We start from the raw sequence: 7,500 nt of genomic DNA on the forward strand, positions 1-7,500 counted from the left end.
AAGACGAACAATGACAATCACTCACAGAAAAAGACTAACAAAATAAACAAAAGGAAAAATAAAACCATGACAATCACTCACAGAAAACGACTAACAAACTAAACAAAACGAACAAATAAAACCATGACAATCACTCACAGAAAAAGACTAACAAACTAAACAAAACGAACAAATAAAACCATGACAATCACTCACAGAAAAAGACTAACAAAATAAACAAAACGAACAAATAAAACCATGACAATCACTCACAGAAAAAGACTAACAAAATAAACAAAACGAACAAATAAAACCATGACAATCACTCACAGAAAAAGACTAACAAAATAAACAAAACGAACAAATAAAACCATACCTGAAAAGACTGAAGAAGACGGCGCAGACGAGGAAGATGAAGATGAAGACGTTGGCGATTTTCAGATCAATAAATCCAACACAGAAAACAGTAGCAGTTGATAGATAGTTGAGGGGAGGGGGGAGGGAAAAAAAACCAAACTTAAGAAGTGTCCAGGTGCATCAATTTGATCTCTGAATCACACTCAGCCACTCCCTTGGACCAGAGACGTACAGCTTCGATTTTTTGCGTGCTCTGCTCTTGTGCTGTTGCTCCCGTGTTTAATGTCTACCTTTTATATCCTTGTGCTCAGGGCTTTAATCGATTCTGTTCCGTTCAACAGATTTTTAATCTTTCTTTCTTTCTTTCTTTCTCTCTTTTCTTTTTTCTTTGAGTGCTCCGTTTCCTTCTGAACGCGCAATTTCTTTATCGGCTTGAAAGTGTATAGTATATATCTTCTTTTTCACTCGATTTGTCTCTCTCTCTATCTTTCTGTATTCCTCAGTCTCACATCTCGTCTCTCTTTCTCTATCTTTCTCTCTCTCTCACTCTGTCTCTCTTAGCAGTTTCAGATCTTTCCTGAGAATCTGGCTCACGCTGCCCCGACTCAGATCCCTCTTTCTCTGTTCGTCTTAGCCTGTCTCTCTTTTCCGCTGTCTCTCTCTGTCTCCCTCCCTCCCCGGCCTTCTGTCTCTCTCTCCCCCCCTCTCTCTCTCTTTCTCGCTTTCCCCACCAGTCGGGATCCTTCACTTGTCCGATCCTCACAGTGGCGATCTAACACCTTTGCTATCGACACCGCCACCCAGCTCCTATTTAAAACAGCGGCTACACACACTCACACACACACACACACACACACACAAACCACACACGCCGAGGGAGATCCCCTCCCACTCTTAGCTTCCCCTCAGTCCTCTCTCCTCCTCCTCCTCCTCCTACTCCTCCACCGTCCTCCCTTCTCCTTCCACCACCACCACCACCACCACCACCGCCACCGCCACAACTACACCTTCTTTCCAGCTCGATGGGGGCCTGTCTGAGGGTCTCAGTCCTGCATTCGCGCTATCGCCCGTGGAGAGAGTGTGTGTGTGTGTGTGTGAGTGAGTGAGTTTCCTCCCCTCCCTGTCGGTCCGTCCTTCTTTTCCTGTGTGGTGGTCGAACTTGCTTGGCAGTTGGAGACAACCCGCCCCCCCCCCCCCCCACCATCACCACCCCTCCCCCCCTCAGCCACCTACCTCCCCCTCCCCCCTGCCCCCTCTCTGCTGCCTCTCCTCATCACCCTCCGGCCCTGCTGATTCTCTGTGCTTGGCCGAAGTGAGTGAATGTCTATACATACGCATGTATGTATGATACATGTGTGTACACACTAAGCGCGCGCGCGCGCGCGCGCGCGAGAGAGAGAGAGAGAGAGAGAGAGAGAGAGAGAGAGAGAGAGAGAGGAGGAATGGGGAATGTCTGGGGAATATCCGAAGCCTGCATATGCGCCGTTTTCGCACGCGCGCGTGTGTGTGTGTTTGGGGGCTTTTTTGTGTGGTGTGTGTTTTGTTTTTTGCTTTGTTTTGTTTGTTTGTATGTTGTTGTTGTCTTTATATATATATATATATATAGAGAGAGAGAGAGAGAGAGATGTGTGTGTGTGTGTGTGTGTGTGTGTGTGTGTGTGGTAGTTTTTTTGCATCACTTTTTGTGGGCCTGGGGGGTTGGAGGTGGGGTGGACTGAGGGGTCACGACAGGAATCCGACGTGACGAGGGGGGTGAGCATGTGTGTGTGTGTGTATGTGTGTGTGTACGTGCGTGCTTGCACGTGCGTGCGCGTGAGTGTCACGTTTAGAATGAGGCGAGTTTTCAATTTTTCCTTTTGTAGGTCATTGATCAATAAACTGACCGGCTGCTGGATTCTCTTCCTTTCTCTCTGCCTTCGTGGGCTGCTGCTCCCCGCGTGGTTATTCTTATAGATATACGAATGCGCTCTTCCGTGCATGACCGCTGCTTCCGCTGCCATATCAGTAGGCAGCCACATTCAAAGTTCGGGAGTGGGCACTGATGCTGGGGGTATGTTCCGTGTTCCCATATACCACCAAAGACTGACGAGTTTTGGTCGGTATGAACTTCTGTGGGTGTGCACGCGCCGCAACACACACACACACACACACACACACACACACACACACACACACACACACGCACAGAGAGAGAGAGAGAGAGAGTGAGTGAAACGAGGCATTAGCACATCTGTCACATGTTGTTGACCCAGGAGATCAATAAAAAAAATTAAAAAAAGAAAGAAAAAAGAATAATCTACCATTGTCGATACCCGTTGCATCGAACCCATTACCCTCGGATTGAAAGACCAGAGACCTTTTAACCACTCTGCCTACTGCTGCCCCGGCGTCAGCTGGGTTGATGGATGGCTGCATCTGCTGGTCAGGTCGATGGTGTTTGATTGAAATGGGATGGTGGTGGTGGTGGTGGTGGTGGTAGTGGCTGAGTTGGTGGTAGTCGCTACAGCAGTAGCTGTTGTAGCGATGATGGGCAGTGGTGGTTGCTGAAGTGTCGTCACTGTCATCACTCTTATATTTTCTTCATTTTTTTTTTCTTCTTTATATTATGCAGTGTTATTTTTGGTGTTGTTGTTGTTGATACAGGGGCGAGATCAGTATCATTTCATCTTTTAAATCATTTGAAAATGTCGTATGATTTAAGAAATATACACGGTTATACTGATGTTTCAATGTGACCACTTGAATTAAAAGTTGCTGTCACCAAGAACTCATTTCTATATAATACGACTGTTGTTGTCGGATACAGAGGCTTTTCTCTCTAGGATTCATTGTTTGAACTTCACGGCTGTACTGAGCGAAATGTCTATGCACACCGCATGTTGAATCCAAAACAACAGTAACATAACACTGTAATTATAACATGTACCTGTTTAATTTAAGTTGCCTGTGTGCTCTGTGCAGTTTGCTCAGAAACTGAATAGCTGTGTCAGCCACATTAAAAAAAAAGAAAAAAAAAAAAAGAAGAAGCTTATTGAAATAATTAGTTTCAAATTATGTTTGCGCTTGAATTAAAAAAAAAAAAAAAGAGAGAGAGAGAAAAAAAAAAGCTCATTGAAATAATTAATTTCAAATTATGTTTGCGCTTGAATTAAAAAAAAAAGAAGAAGAAAAAAAAGCTCATTGAAATAATTGATTTCAAATTATGTTTGCGCTTGAATTAAAAAAAAAAACAAAAACAAAAAAAAACACGAAAAAAACGCGTTCTTCTGCTGTGGGTCCCACATGCGACACATGTCACAAAACCGGATTGGGGGCTTCTTTTTTATGTGTGGTATCTGTTTATTTGTTTATTGCTCTTTTTTTTTGGGGGGGGGGGAGTGGGGGGGGGGGGCGGAGGTAAGAGTATATATACTGTCTGGTTAGCTGTTGTGCAAGCTGTTGGACCGTGCTAAAGAGCGGTGCCTTTGAAGCTAATGCCTTGGTTGCTGTTGTTATTTTTCTTCAAATAATTACAATGTACGTGTTTGAGAACACGGTAAACTGTGCAACAACAGCAGCAACAACAACAACAAATACCTTCGCCTGTTCTGTCACAGTCGTTAATGTTAATGCATTTTTTTTTTTAACCGAACAACAAATAATGATACTATTGACGTACCTGAACTGATATGATGAAGCTCTCATAACACAACAGTTCATTTCAGTTGGTTGCTACAAGCAGACTTGTTCAGTATCTGATGCCTTTACAGAGGCGCCCATGTGTGTGCCGATGACTACAAGGGCTGAACAACAACAAAAATCATGTCAGTTAGGCTGCCATTTCTGAACTGTTAATAGAAAACATTTCAACTCGATTTGAGACAAACTGAATCCCTTGAAGTATTGTCATGCACGGATATTATAATAATGTCTTGTTTAGTTTAACTGAGTGACGTCATAGAAAATGTGATGTCATAAAAACGGGGTTTGCGCTACGTCTGAAAAATGGATCGCTAGCTTAGAGCAGCTGAGGTGCTGTGTCTTCACGAGGTTTAAAACTTGGAGACCGTAAGATCATTATGATAGAATGAGAACTGTGTGTGGAGAGAAGTGTGTGTCATACAGAGCAGTCTGTTGCTGGATTGGTTGTATCAGACGAGGAAAAAAATCGATCTGCTAGAAGAGTACCGATGTGAACGTTCAGTTTAACTCTCTCCATACGAACGGCGAAAGAGGCGACGTTAACAGCGTTTCACCCCAGTTACCACCATCAAAATATTGCAAGCGCAAGGCTCTTATACTGAAGAGGTGAATGTTGACAAAGAATACCACAATTCTGACGACGGAAGCTAAAGGTTTGGTCATTCAGACACCCACTGGACATCCGAAGGATCTGTGTAGAGAAGAGAGGACTGGCCGTACTGAGTGAGTTAAGTGAGGCCTAGAACTGCGAGAAAAAGAGAGCAGCTGAAGATCCGCATAATTCATTTCAGTTCGTGAAATAAGTGAAAATTATCTGTGTGTGTGTGTGTGTGTGTGTGTGTGTGTGTGTGTGTGTGTGCGTGCGTGCGTGTGTGTGTGTACAGATAGATAGATAGATAGATAGATAGATAGACATTACTGTAAATCGGATCCTGCAGTATGATCTTGCGTTGAGGAAAATGGCTGCTAAATGGAGACATCATCTTCTGACAGAGGAACAGAAAGAACAAAGAGTTCAACGTTCTGAGCGATTTCTGACAACAACAAAAATTTGAGCGGGGACGCAGGATCACCTTCTATGGCATCCCGAATAAAAGGTCCAGTCAAATGCTTACTAGGAGGCGCTAATGACGAAAAACCATGATCGTCAAAAACCGGAAGACACGTTCCTCCATTTTCTTCAACTCCCAAGGCTTTGTAGCTGCTGACATTTGCCTTTAAAAGTCTGTTCTTCCTGCTCTCACTATGGAGAACGTTATTTACTGTCCAATCAATGTGAAGCTGGAGGATGCTGTGCTCTAGTGGCATAAAGACGTTTGAAAACAAGAGAACGCTGGCCATTGAGGAGAAGCGTGAGCGAAGGAAGCAGGGCTCAACTTCTGGAGACGTTTTCCCTTGCAACACCTGTGGGAAGTGCTGCGCATCCAGAATCGGCCTCTTCTCCCATATTATGAGGACACATACCGACAGAAAAGCCTGCTTGCCTACTCATCCGTCGGTCCGACGGGAGACTCCACCATCATCATCATTATGTGAAGCTTCCGAATGTGTCTACCAGCAAAATGCTTCTTGCACATGAGTGTCCATAAAGCGAAGGGAGTTTGACCAAGCTGTTCATCCATGTTCTTCTTCACCCACCCTGCACCTTGACTTCGCACTGTACGCCTTCAGTTCTGTTTATTGTTTCACCTTCTGAAGCGAAACTTGGCCGACAAGAAGATGTGTGTGTGTGTGTGTGTGTGTGTGTGTGTGTGTGTGTGTGTGTGTGTGTGTGTGTGACTGTGTGTGTGTGTGTGTGTGTGTGTGTGTGTGTGTGTGTGTGTTATCTTAGACTTGGGAAACTACAACTTGCTGCCATAATTATCTCCATCAGACTACCGAAAAGCATTTGACTCTTGGTTAAAACTGATAATGGAGAAAAGAGGAGGCGAGCACTTTGAACTATTCTGGAAAGCAGCTCGCGTACGTTGGACTTCCCGTTTTTGCTTTTTGAGAATAAGTGTCAAGGCTTTTCCATCAGCTCTGATATCTTGATGGTTTGGCAGCTTAAAAAAAACTAAATAATAAAATAAATTAATTAAATAAAATAAAAATTAGCGTAATGAAATTGACTCGAAGCCGCTAAGCGCTAAATCAGCGAAAACATCCAATACTTAGGTGACTGAAAAAAAGGGGAAAAAAGAAAAGGGATTGTATATCAATATGTTGCCAAGCAATTAGTCATCTCTAATACAGGAGGGAGCGGGAGACAGACAGACAGACAGACAGAACGAGAGACAAAGAGAGAGAGAGACACCGAAAGAGAGAGAGAGAGAAAGACAGAGACAGACAGAGAGAGAGAGACCGAGAGACAGACAGACAGACAGAGAGAAAGACAGACAGACAGAGACCGAGAGAGAGAGACAGATAGAAAGAAAGAGAGACAGACAGACATAGAGAAAGAGAGAGAGCGAGAGAGAGTGGGAGAGAGAGAGAGAGAGAGAGAGAGAGAGAGAGAGAGAGAGAGAGAAAGCTGTTTTGACAACCAGCTGTCTCCAACTAAGTGAAAGCGACGATAATATTTTATGGCCATAATTTTATGCAAGGGTTCTGTGGCCAAAATAAGACTGTGGGACTGCTAAAAACCACAGTCTCTCTCTGTCTCTCTGTCTCTGTCTCTGTCTCTGTCTCTCTCTGTCTCTCTCTCTCTCTCTCACCATATTTACATCTCAGTAGGCGTTTATGTGTCATTGTTTGGATTAGAACTATATACGTTTCTCTTTCTTTTGTTGTAAAACTTGTTTCGAAATCCACTCCCCCCACCCCCACCCCCATCCCGACGCCCCACCCCCACCCTCCTACACCCTCCCGACCCCCCTTCGCCTCCAAACTGAGAACCCAAATGTTTAAAATAATAATAATAATAATAATAATAATAATAATAATAATAATAATAATAATAATAATAATAATAAAAAGATAAAAAGAAAGGAAAGAAACAAACAGAAATGATATCATTTTATGTTGTTCCACTTTTAATTCAGAAACTGCACTGGTGGAAAAGGTCTACATGTGCCAGGACGAAATTGCAGTTCCGGTCAGTTAACTGGCTCTTTCAATGGGTCACTTCCGCTTGTATTCGCTGTATCTGTGATAAGTGCGCTGCTTCATTGCACTGAGATATGTGTGTTTACACTGTGCTTCCCCTCGCGCACTCAGCTCTTCATGTCTGCGTGTGCTTGTGCGTGCGTAACTAAAGGCTGACTGAATGACACAGGAAACGAATGATGAGCGCTCAAAGGCAGCTCTCAGTCGGCTGTTCCTATAGGCAGGCGGCCTGCTGTGCAAATGTAAAGCGTTTAAGAGCTTGGTCTCTGGTGCAGGGTAGGCGGTATGTAGTTATCCATAATCATCGGCATCATCTTCTGATGGATGAAAAGCTCTGCAGATTTCCTATACTTTCTCTTGATTTACTCGTACGTACTTTGCACGTATTGAAAGACA

The 7,500-nt window shown here is 43.8% G+C and overlaps 1 protein-coding gene across 1 annotated transcript in view; it reads right to left on the reverse strand.

Moving 5' to 3' along the window:
• LOC143300872 (acetylcholinesterase-like) overlaps positions 1–1,154 on the reverse strand; it is a 101,924-nt gene extending 100,770 nt beyond the window's left edge. Inside the window, exon 1 of the mRNA XM_076614846.1 lies at positions 356–1,154. The gene's annotated coding sequence lies outside the window, so the exon portion shown is untranslated. The remainder of the gene's footprint in view (positions 1–355) is intronic.
• Positions 1,155–7,500: the final 6,346 nt, after the last annotated feature.

The sequence above is a fragment of the Babylonia areolata genome, chromosome 26 (assembly GCF_041734735.1).
Source record: "Babylonia areolata isolate BAREFJ2019XMU chromosome 26, ASM4173473v1, whole genome shotgun sequence".
In the NCBI taxonomy this organism is placed as follows: Eukaryota; Metazoa; Mollusca; class Gastropoda; order Neogastropoda; family Buccinidae; genus Babylonia; species Babylonia areolata.